The sequence below is a fragment of the Ostrea edulis genome, chromosome 4, assembly GCF_947568905.1.
Source record: "Ostrea edulis chromosome 4, xbOstEdul1.1, whole genome shotgun sequence".
In the NCBI taxonomy this organism is placed as follows: domain Eukaryota; kingdom Metazoa; phylum Mollusca; class Bivalvia; order Ostreida; family Ostreidae; genus Ostrea; species Ostrea edulis.
Genome location: NC_079167.1, coordinates 19482148 through 19495808, shown reverse-complemented (window position 1 = coordinate 19495808; position 13661 = coordinate 19482148).

Genomic DNA, 13661 nt, shown 5'->3' with positions numbered 1-13661 from the left:
TGTTGTAGATGTCAGAACAAACACTTGTGTTAAATAGCTTTAAGCTGATGTGACTTTGTCAAATATGTACAATATAGAATTGAAATTAGCTATAAGAAACAGCTATGTTGAAAGTTTTTTGAAAAATTGGAAGTTATTCGAGCAATTGTGTACTTGACAATATTCATATATACATGTATATATCATTATAAATTCATAAAAAAATTATTGTTTTCTAAGTTATTCGAGCAACTTAGAAAACAATAATTTTTTTATGAATTTATAATGATATATACATGTATATATGAATATTGTCAAGTACACAATTTAGTAAATTATATGCAAAGACTGTCATTATATGACTGTCATATACCTTCAAACTGACCTTGGCCTACTTTTTGTATCGTGATTATGTATCAAGAGTATTGTAACACTGTTTTTCATACTGTTCTGTCCTCATTTCTTCTTTCTTTATTTGTGAGTGCTTGTCGTATACATATTGTTTTACCTATAAAATACCCCGTATTCACTGGTTAGGTTGCAATGTAGGGGTTTGTAAAATTCTAACCAAATAAATACCAATAATCAACATTTACTCACAATTTTTTAAAAAAAAAAATATATAAAAAATAATTTTTATTTCATACCCGCATACTAACGCGCTTCATGAAGTATGCCGGTGTGAAGCGTTGCAATTCATACCCTCATGAATGTTCAAAAAAATAAATTTTTCCTTAGGCCGCATATAGTACGATATTGGCCATATTTTCCATTGGAAAAGATTACATGAAACAAACACCTCTAAATCTATAGTAAAATTATACTCATTATGATTAACATGTTGCTGAATTTCAAATATTAAGATTTATGAACGTATACACCCCTGTGCATTATGTTAAATGATTTCATATTTCAAACAGACCCTGGTTCTATGAAGGCTGGTTGGAAATAAATGCTGTCTGCGAATGATAAGTACAATAGGCGCAAAGCAGGGACAAAACTGAAGATTCAGAAATACACTGAGCAACAATCAATGTTTTACAAGTATATGTACTGAATTTCAGTTCAAATTTCTGGATATGAAGAACTTTCATTCTTTATGCATATACTTAATCATTTCAATTCCAAAATAAGTAATAAAATGCAATTAGTTTACACGTCCAATGAGTTAACTGATCTGATTTTATGGTTTGGTTAAGAAGATACAAAAAGAAGATTAAACTCAATTTTAAGACAGAATCCTGAAGCGGACTAATCAAGATATTTCATCTATTTCTGTGGTGGCATATATTTCTGCAATCACTTGTCAGATAGATTTTAAAGTTATATATAAGATTTCTTTTTTATTAAAAGGGTCGCTCTCGATAAATTGATGGTAGGTTATATTCAAACCATCCATGTATGTATTGATATTTATACAGTTATAGTATGTGCAATGGATATCAGAAAATATTAGCTTTTGTAAGCATATTTAGCAGAAAACAAAAGCGTGCCTAATATTTCGGAATACCCATTCATTGATACACACAGTACCTGGCCATAAATGAGTCATCATTCATTTTTTTCACTATATATTTCATCGAAAAAGAGCTTTTTGAAAAAAAAATTATTGAAACATTATTTGTAGCTCATTTTTATGGATATAATACCATAAAATGCAAAATTGTTTGTAGTTTCTTCACATAATTTCAAAATAAATTTATCTGTAGGCGTTGTGATGATAATCGCACATCAAATGCGAAACTGAAATTTTACGGCACAAAGTTGGTAAGAAATTGTAGTATATTTCACATGCCTGGATATACCGTAACTGTTAATGTTATTAATATATATATGAGAGAGAGAGAGAGAGAGAGAGAGAGAGAGAGAGAGAGAGAGAGAGAGATTAGATAGATACATGTAGATTGATAGTTAGATAACTAAAATGAAAAAAAAATATTAGAAGAATAACAAGAGGCTCACAGGCCTTATCGGTCACCTTAATACTAGTGAAAAAGTATCACTACTCTCAAGGGCTATGAAATCTAGAAAAAATTTCCTGTTCTGAAGATCTAAGCTAAATTCGAATGTTCAGCAACAGTTTAAAACAAGATATACAAGATATATATGACTAATCTGGACCCATCATAGAGTCAAAACCCTGGGTTGTGAAATTCAACATTTTTTGTACATCCTTTTCTGGTATTCCTAAGTATGCATTTAGATTTTATAAAGTATCAGCAAACTTAAATTAAGTCCTTCAAATCATTATCATAATTTTGACACCACCCTGAAACCAAACCTTACCCCTAGGATTATGCAATTTACAATTTTGGTAAAGGATTACCTACTTCTTCTAAATATCCATTTAGTTTCAATAGCACTAAGAAAGATGTTAATTAAATGTTTTACACATAGACATTATATAGTAAGTTTGGCCATGTCCTGGGGCTAGAAAATCTCCCCCGGGGATCATGAAATTTACAATTTGGTAGAGGCCTTCCTGCTTTGCATTACTATGCATTTAGTTTTTCTTACACATGTGCGGTTCTTGAGATGACGATTTTTGAATATTGGTCAATTTTGGACAGTTTTTGCCCCGCCCTTATGGCCCCAGGGGTGTAGGAGTCCTGAAATTTACAATTTATGTCCCGCTTGTCCCAAGGATGCTTTATATCAAATTTGAAAAGAATTGGAATGGTAGTTATCAAGAAGAAGTTAAAAATGTTGTTGACGGACGACGACAACCGAGTTTACTCAGGTAACTTAAAAAAAACAAAACGCAACAGGATTCAAACCCACAATATTCATTGTTTCAGTTTGTGAGTCCGGGTCACATATTCATGGCTCCGAAAAAATTATTGGAAAATTACATGCCGGAATTTATTATCTCTGGGTCATCTCTCCAGTTTTTTTTTTTAAATGAAGCAGTATATTCGTTGGTGAAAAATACGCTCATCACACGTCTCAAATTCGTGAAGAGACAACCCAAAAACAATAATATACATGTAATTAAAATCAGGTGTAAATTATGAGGATTTTGCGTCGAATTCGTCGAGTTGATATATTCGGACATATATTAGTATTCTCGTAAAAGCAAATATATTTCAAGATATATTTAGCCATTTCAAACTCCGAAAGAAATCAAATAATGTTTATAATGTGAAAAAATTTCACAAATCATCGAAAAATTTTCCGCACTCTCCTTGTACGCCCAGATTCCTGCCGACTTCATGTCTAATGCGCCCACTTTGGGACCCCTTTACTTGAAAATAAATTTACACTCCTAAGAAACTTTGAATCGATCTAAAATAACATCGTGTAAAGATGTCCATCCTGCTTGTCTGTGGTAATTAAACCCGATAAAGAAAAACAAGTGACAAAAATCAGCCCCCTTCACCACTGTTAATTGACCGATTGGAAAATGCCTACACCGCTAAGAAATGACGAGATCTTATCGCGTTATCGCTGTATTATTAGCTTTATCTAGTGTTCTCAACCGATTGTAAAATTGTTCGCAGTCGCATTGTCTTGAATGATTGATGATGGCTTTGTGATCACTATCACAGCCATTAACATCCATCTCTCCAAGTTATAAATGTTCCACTTCGTGGATGTAAGAGAATTAAATTTTGGGGATTAGAATTTCCGTAAGAGATGTGTTGATAAGATGTTACAGAAGCAATAATATGCATAAAAATCTTTAACATACTTGTTTTCTTTTTGTTAGATTTGATGCATTGTTCCTAAATGCACATGGCTCTCCCGCATCTGCAGAATCACAGGGCAACCTTTATTTTTCAACTTGTACTTGTTTTAGCATTCTTGAAAGCTATAGTCAAACGAAGAAAGACGAATGCCACTTCTCTTGTAAAGGTGCTTTAAGAATAAATTCAAAATGTAGCGAAAAGTTAATTGGTACTTTTTTTGTGAAGAAACCATTTTATTGCTTCAGTTTATAAACAATGCCTCTGTATCCCTGTCTGATTGTTTATATTGGAGGAACGTGTTTTACTTTCGTACAAAGAATATTTATTTAGCTTTGTGAATGGAATGGGATGTGTAACGATTCGTGGTATGCCTGTGAGATATACCAAGGTCGTAGTATCTTAATTCCTTCTTAATATCATAATCTATTTTATTGCGTTCCCCATATCGGAAATGGATAAAAGCCAATGCTTCGTTTTAAGATAAACGATCTCGAATGTATGAAATTATACCTTCCTCATACCACATCTAATGTGAAGATATTGTATTTATGTTTACTCCGAGGTCGGATTATCTACACACAAGACTTCCTGTTCCTTTCCGTGTCATCCCGGCTCTGGATTTAACCACTACCTACGATTCTTCCAAATTCTTAAATAACACAGCTCCATCTTTCCTTGCTTAATGTTTTTTCTGAGAAGTTCCCTGTTTCTTTGGCCAGATCATATTTCTTTACGCAGGTGGCGTGCAGAGTAGAAGAATCCTTTTTAACCCCCTTTTGTTGAAAGATTGATTGATTGTATATCGTTTAACGTCCCTCTCGAGAATATTTCATTCATATGGAGACGTCACCACTGCCGATGAAGGGTTGCAGAATTTAGGCCTATATATATGCTCGGCGCTTATGGTGACAGGGGACAGTTTCTTTGGTTCTGAAACATGTGGATAGGGGGTATACACCAAAGTCAGATTATGAAAGACTAATGAAAAATCATATTTTCCTTTTATGTCAATACTTGTATTTCATATTGGTGTAGTTAATAAATTATGACCCTAAATTACATGTATCTATAAATACTGGTGCTAGTGCACAAAACATGCTCTGAGCAGGTTCCCCTTTTTTGCTTTGATTTTCCCTCATTTGGGCTAATCCGCACCACCCCCACACCATCACAGTACCAAACATGGGGATTTAGACACTGTGCACAATCAAGAACCCTATCTGCCCTTCTAAAAAATCTACCTCTCATATGGGGCCATCCACCTTCCCTCACAGCTACAGACCTTTTGCTAGACCCTGCATGTTTTCACCGGAATTTCTTCAGCAACTGACCACGTGTCTTAGTTTCGTATTTGCACTCATCTATATGCTAGGAATCATGGTGACACCTACATGTTGTATATCAACATTTTTATTAAACACTCGGCTACATTTGACATGCATCCTAAAATTATTGTATACATTTTTACACATGTAATATCACTTCAAATATGGAGTATTTCCATTTTTTGAAAAAGTTGACCGGGCCTATAGTGCGAAACTGTCCCCTGCTACCTTATGGCCATCGAGCAGGGAGGAATCTTTATCGTAACACACCTGCTGTGACACGGAACCTCGGTTTTTAGCTCACCTGAGCTGAAAGCTCAGGTGAGCATTTCTGATCGCCTGTTGTCCGTCCTCTGTCCGTCTGTAAACTTTTCACATTTTCGACTTCTTCTCCAGAACCACTGGGCCAATTCCAACCAAACTTGGCCAAAAGCATCCTTGGGTGAAGTGCTTTCAATTTTGTTCAAAGGGCCATGCCTCCTTCACAAGGGAGATAATCACAAAAATGCAAAAATAGGGTGGGGTCATTTAAAAATCTTCTTCTCAAGAACCAGAGCCAGGGGAGCTGAGATTTACATGAAAGCTTTTTGACATAGTGCAGATTCAAGTTTGTTCAAATCATGGTCCCCAGGGGTAGGTTGGGGACACAATAGGGGATCAAAGTTTTTAAAGGGAATAGATAGAGAAAATCTTTTAAAATCTTCATTTCTAGAACCACTGGGCTGGGAAAATACAAATTTACAGGAAAGCTTCCTGACATAGTGCAGATTCAAATTTGTTAAAATCATTACCCCCGGGGGTAGGCTGGGGTCACAGTAGGGATCAAAGTTTTACGTACAAATGTATAGAGAAAATCTTTAAAAATCTTCTTCTCAAGAATCACTGGGCCAGAAAAGTTTACATTTACACGAAGTCTTCCTGATATAGTGCAGATTCAAATTTGTAAAAATCATGGCCCCCGGGGGTAGGCTGGGGCCCGCAATAGGGGATGAAAGTTTTACATACAAAGATATAGAGAAAATCTTCATAAGAACCACTGGGCCAAAGAAAAAAGCTTCCTGACATGATGGAGATTCAAGTTTGTAAAAAAAAAACAAAAAAAAACAACAAAAAAAACAAAAAACGGACCCTGGTGGTAATTTGGGGCCGCAATAGTGATCAAAGTTTTGTATGCGAATATATAGGCAAAATCTTAAAATATGGGCCAAAGTGACTCAGGTGAGCGATGTGGCCCATGAGCCTCTTGTCTATGGTCTCATCCAAAGGACCGCCCCATTTAGTCGCCTCTTACGACAAGCAAGGGGTACTGAGGACCTATTTTAACCCGGATGCCCACGGGATTTGTTTAAAGATTTTTTTTTTACGTATAACAGTGTTTGATAAAATGATAGCAGAAAGTTGTCATTCTTTGCATTTCACCGCTTCCGGTCGCGGTGAGAGACCTCGCTTTGTATAGGTTCGAGATCCGCTGTACCAGCGGATCTCGCGTCTGGCCGCGTCAACATTTAGAGTTAAGAGTTGCGGGCCTTAATCCGGATGAGACCCAAACAACCGAGGTGCCATTTTACCCTTAGGTTTGATATGATGAAGAAGCTCTCACTGCTACGGTAATGAGCTGGTGACGTCTCAATATGAGTGAAAAATTCTCGGAGGTACATGTATGTAAAACAAACAAAGCAACAAACGAACGTTTCATAGGCGATGTCATGGCACTAACTTTGATGCTGTATCGATGATGATGACATTGATTAACGTATTTTGTTTTGTCATTTAATATTTTCTTCTGTGAAATACCGTTCTGTACAATGGTACCAGTTTAGGTAAAATTGGTATAGATGACTTTAAAGCATAGATTTGGTACTTTGGTACCATTTATCTGATCAAGATATAGGGCTCACGGCGGGTGTGACCGGTTGACAGGGGATGCTTACTCCTCCTAGACACCAGATTCCACTTCTGGTGTGTCCAGGGGTCCGTGTTTGCCCAGCTATCTATTTTGTATTGCTTAAAGGAGTTATGAGATTGGTCACTGTTCGTTATTTTCACCTTTCATAGAATAGAGAGCCACGGGTCCCACCATTATGAAATCCTGATCCAGAACTCATCGGAAAATGGTGAATGGTCAAGTGCAGATAACAGTTTGTTTCCTGACCATATACAAGATGTAGACAGCGATTCAGCAGAGGTAAATTGTATGCACAGTGTTGGCGAGAATCGTTACTTTTGGCCAAGAATGATGGACTGCTTTTGGTACAAGTGGAGTGACATTCTTTGTGTCATTGAAGAGTCTACAAACGTAACGGCAAGGCACAAACAAATACATCCAGTTTTATGGGAGAACCTTTCTAAGAATTATGAGATTTGAAGTCATTTTGACTATGTGGCATTCAATGAAGAATAGACATGTTCCTTAGTGTGAACAGTGTGTATTTTTATGAATTTTGCATTGAAGTTTAACTGAGTAGGTGTTCGTGTTATATCCTATATTTTCACGTTATATATTCTCGTTGAAGTTGGACGTTGCATTAACTGAATGATTTGGTTGAATTTAGATGAGTTTAACAAACAATGAAACATATATCATGTAATGATACTTTACCGTTAATAATAAAGCGATTTTTTTTTAGCTAGTAACTTTCTTTTTATGTTGATATCATCAATAACTTCGTTTCTTATCTTTAATTAAGAGTCTTTCTTATAAAGTTTCTATTCACAGGGGACAAACTACGACTACGATCTATGTCTTACGACCTCTAAAGGCAATGTAAGTCAAATTAATTTACGCTAGAATTTCATATGAAAGCTTTATACGGAGGCATTATCAATTAGGCAACACAGGATCATGGTGTATTTTCTTAATAAAGTCAACTTTAGAATAAAAATATAGGATTTCCGATGTTTTTAGAACTACCCTCCTTGACGAATACTAGTGAATTCAGGAATATTTATCTAGGTTTATTTCTTATTCTCCACAATACCTCCAGCGTACACTTAACCCTCATCTTTTGTAATTGTTTGTTCTCCAAACGAAGTGTGGGAACATATTGAGTGATTTCTTTTAAACTTGATTTTATTGACAAAATATACATTGTACCCCTGGGTCGAGGCCTCTGCTGGTGGACTGTTAGTCCCCGAGGGTCTCTACAGCCCAGTAGCTAAGTTCTTCGTTACTAGCTTAAAAATACGGATGTATATTTAATTCCTATTATAAAATTTAGAAATTCATTTTAAAATGAAGGATTATCTCCTTCATGCATAGCTCTGGTCGTTAGACGAATTTGACTCCAGTCTTTGGCACTCTGTTTTTCTTTTTAGCTCTTACAAGTTTATTGTTATTTTGGACTTCCAATATTTCCACTTTAGCATCACTGAAGAGACATTATTTGTCGAAATGCGCATCTGGTACATCAAAATTGGTACTGTATAAGTTTTACATTAGAAAACAGTGGCGTATGTGATGTAATGGGTACATCATTTAATGGTTATGTGATTTAAAGATTGAATATTAGTCAGCTATACGTGGAAACATTCAGTTGATCATTGAACATTGATTTGTTCACACAGAGTAATGACTGTCAACGGGAAGTAAAACAACTATCACAAGTGAAAAAACCCTATGGTCTAAACATTTTTTCTCCATGGATGCCTTGCCTTGCCGATGACCTTAATTAAAGCTTTAATCGAACTGAAAACTCACAGCTTCAGTGGATTTGTCTGTTTACGTATAGCCATGTTATCGTGCCAGTCAATTCAAACTCCGTCTAGTTTTGCATTCGTCCATATAAATTCCAATACCAGATTTTTCGGTCTTTAGACATGAGAGTAATATATCCCATGAGTTCTCTAGACAGAAATTTAGTTCTTGCATGATAGGGGTTCAGTCTGGCGTATGTGGTGAGCCACTTTAGATTTATTCTATGCTCTTTATACATCTACTGTAACAACAATTTCAGTGTTTTAACCTAACCGGAATTATTTCATTCACACTCGGTAAACTAATAAGATATTCGTTTATAGCATGTGTACATTGTTACTCGTAATTATACTCGTATGAAACTAATCAAGGGGATCCAAATGGACTAACGATCAAATATGGTTATGTTCGAATGCGAAAATTATTGTGACCTTTGAAGTTTCAGTTTGAATTTAATCTTTGATATATGTGCACTTTTGAGGGCATGTTTGAGACGAGTGTGGAAAAATATAATCAGCATTTCGCGAATTCTATATGGTTGTTATATCGATCTAGTTTGCCAATACAACCTATCATTGGGTCAAATGCTGTCTGACGTGTTTCATGCAGATTGTAAGGCCGTTCTTGGCACTCTAATTTTGCCTACGGATAACTCTGTTTATCTGATGAAGATATAGGGCTCATGGCGGGTGTGACCGGTCGACAGGGGATGCTTACTCCTCATAGGCACCTGATCTCACCTCTGGTATATCCAGGGGTCCATGTTTACCCAACTCTCTGTTTTGTATTGCTTATAGGAGTTATGAGATTGATCACTGTTCTTTATCTTCGCCTTTCACCCTGGACATTTAATATTAAAATCTTGATAATAATGTAGAAATTCGGAGATAACCGAATCGAGAACATAAGAAGTTGTGCCGTCAATTCTAGTTTTTAATATTCGACAAACCTCGGCCGATATCGCTATTTTTGGTCTAATCCGGTCAGTATTTCACTACTCTCTCTCTCTCTCTCTCTCTCTCTCTCTCTCTCTCTCTCTTTCTCTCCAATATAGCAACTCTTCGTCTAAACTTGGCCGGTACCGCTACTCTCGGTTTAACGTCGACCGATATCGTTATTCTCGAACTAACTTCGGCTAATGTTCTACTTTCGGTTTAATCCTAGCCGATATCCATACCCAGATGATCTTAAATTGGATATCGCTACTTTCAGTCAAGTTCCGGTCAATATCATATTCTCGGTCTAACCCCGGCCGATATATCTACTCTTCGTCTAAACTTGATACTACTACTAACCATCTAAACTCAGCCGATATCGCTACTCTCAGTTTAACCTTAGCCAATATCGCTACTCTCGGTCTAACCTCAGCCAATATCGCTACTCTCAGTTTAACCTTAGCCAATATAGCTACTCTCAGTTTAACCTTAGTCGATATCGCTACTCTCGTTCTAACCTCTGCCAATATCACTACTCTCGGTCTAACCTAGGCCGATATCGCTACTCTCGGTCTAACCTCAGCCAATATCGCTACTCTCAGTTTAACCTTAGTCGATATCGCTACTCTCAGTTTAACCTTAGCCAATATCGCTACTCTCGGTCTAACCTAGGCCGATATCGCTACTCTCGGTCTAACCTCTGCCAATATCACTACTCTCAGTTTAACCTTAGCCGATATCGCTACTCTCGTTCTAACCTCTGCCAATATCACTACTCTCGGTCTAACAAAGGCCGATATCGCTACTCTCGGTCTAACCTCAGCCAATATCGCTACTCTCAGTTTAAACTTAGCCGATATCGCTACTCTCGTTCTAACCTACATGTAGGCCAATATCGCTAATTGTGTCTTAACTCCGGCCTACATCATTTCCATCGGTCTAACCTTGATTGTGATATGGTAAGTGATTGAATGTGCTCTTCGATGCGAGCATTTTCTTTTAGCTTGAGTGCACCGACTCGATTTCACGGTAGGGAATTTGGGGAGTACTGATTGTATCCTTAAGAATCTGTAACAGGAAAACATGTACATGGCTTTAAGAACAACATCTAGTTTATCTCAAGTACCTGTATATTGCTCTGAATTCATGCTATATGATAAAAAATAAAATAAAATCCAAATATTTGTTGGAATCTAATTTTTTTAACATATAAATTTTTATTTTTCATGGTATGAAGCAATCTAGAAAAAACAAACTTCATGTTTGGATGTCTGTTCTGTTAAGCGACCGTGGAATCAGGGGTAGTTTTCCAATAAGCTTGTACGCGTTTATGCCACACATTCTTCGCCGGAAGTGTAATCATATTACTCTTTGCAATTGTGGCGTAAAACATGACAGATCTAGAGTCGGGTTTGAATTAAGTCCAAAATATTTAGAGCCTTGAAATATATAGTACAAGTCTGACACTTTAACAATTTGCCCACAGAACGGGGAAAAGAGTACTTCTCCAGCTACTACCGTTTCTTTGATTGTTTGTTTTACGTCCCGTCGAGGATTTTTCACTCATATTGAGACGTCAACAACTGTAGGTGAAGTACCACAAATTAAGACCTATGCTTAGCGCTCAGGGCCGTAGTAGCAAAGGTTCTTTAGCGTGTCAACGCCTACTGCAGTTTTTAAGGTCATATACAAAAGACCCGCGATTCTCACTTTTAAATGCCGAACGTTTGGCGAGGGAGCAATCACTACCTATTTTAACGTCTTAGACTTGACGCGGCTTTGTCACAAGGTGGGTTTGAACTCGTGACTTCTCGGTTACGCTCTACCACTTAGCTACCAAGACCGGTCTACTACTACCATTTCAATGAAGGGAAAAATCATAATTAGTAAGTTAAAAATCATAATTTTTCTCTTTATCATTAAAAGGTACACTCTCCGCCGTTGGATTTTACCTTGGGCACTTAAGTTAGCGGGAAGTTCTGAGGACTGCTTGGGCATTTTAGGGCATCGGACACTAATTTATTGTATCAAAATAAAATCTTGTCAAATCTCGGTCTTCAACCGCGTGTTTTCCGATCGAGATTAATTTTGACAGTATGCAAAGTTTAGACAAGTCGTTCGTAGTTTGCCTTTGCACTCGAGGACAACGATTTAATTTCGAGGGAAGTTTTTTTTAACCTCATTAGATATGTACGGATGCATTAGAGTGAAAAGAGATTTCACATTCCTTTATTTCCCGACTAAGATGAGGAACACTTATTAGGAATATTTACTTATCGATCAGGCTCTGACGTTAACCAGGCAACATGGCCGTGTTTGGAATTTTGAGAGTACAGCTGCTTACTGGAAAATTCCAAATTCAGGTTACAAGCTTCAGGCTTGGATTTCTCGAAAAAATCTCAAACTTAAGTTTCAGTTTTCTTTTGATTGAGCTGTCAAAATTTGAGCAAAATCTATTTTGAGAAATCCAGGTCAGATGGCCGTCAGTTTATTACTAGTATTATCAAATACTAGTATTTTTTAATAAGATATGCGTATTATCATATCAAATACTAGACTGGAATCATAACATTTTAAAGATATTTGAACAATAAAAAAATGATGGGGTTGGGATGACCCTGGGGCACTTGCCCATCAAAATACTTAATGTATCTTGATACACTATGTGCAACAGGAATGTATATCTGGTGTAAGGGTCAGGGCCTCGCCTGTTTCAAATATACACATACCGTAATACAAATATTTCAAAATTATTATTATTGACATATGCAGGAAGAAAATATATGTTATAGGGTATGTTATACATGTATGGAAGTACGACAGAGAGTATATTTAACGTAAGCGCCGAGCATACCTTTAAATTAATGAAAAATTGTGGAGAGGGATGTTTAAACAATATGCACATGTATCAACGTCATGTTGCTCTCTGGGTTCTCAGAAAGCAATGTAGTTTGCACAGTTATAAAAATCTGATTTACTTTTAATGTTCCGCAAATTGAGCAGGTTTATGTCCGCAGATTAGAATTTTTATTGAATTAAGAGAGAGAGAGAGAGAGAGAGAGAGAGAGAGAGAGAGAGAGAGAGAGAGAGAGAGAGAGAGAGAAATATTACCAGTGGTCCTTTTGAGACACATTCGTAAAAGGTTTCAGGACTTTAAATTTCAAGATAGAATTATGCACACTGAACGTGTTATAATGACAAGAAAATTGTATATAAAAAACGAAGTTGCAAGTAACTTTTTATATGAATGTCTGATTTTAACTTTGTAGTTACTGCAATTTTACGACCAGAACAAAAACTAGATTGAATACAAGATTGCTATTGATATACTTTTAAAGAAAATAAATCATATCTCTAAACAAGAAAAAAACAACAACACGAGATAATGCTACAGTAAGAGGAATTTGATCTTTCTCTGGGGTTTTTCAAATGTCGATATGCATGCAGCAATTATCATAATTAAATTCAATAAAACTGATTTTTTTTTTCTCCTGAAATTTTTCTAGCACACTACACCCTTAGCTGATCACAGTATAATTCTGTCATAACGTGAGTTTGACCATCAGCACGTTTTCCAGATATTAAACCGATTTTTACCTACAACATTAGATTTCCACCCTGATTATCATCAGCCGTATATTTCATAAATGACTGATAGCAATTGGAGTTTTTATGTCAGTTTAACAGGAAGAAATTATGCTGACTTTTTACTTCAAATTTGACACGAAGATTTGAAGAATTAATCATATATATATATATATATATATATATATATATATATTTTTTTTTTTTTTTTTTTTTTTGAAAAGTCCATTAATCACGAAAAACTAAGTTTTTTTATGGATTGTAATAAAAAAATTAATAAGTCACTTTCCTATTATGAGGTTTATCTTTACATTACGTCAGAGAATTGATTTGTGTCAACGTACTCAATTAATTTCAAAATTTATTATCTCCAGCCGATATCTTTCTGCAACTCAGTGCTGACACGCAGAGGCAGAGAAGAGATAACCGGGCCGGGCCGTCTTTTGATATCACA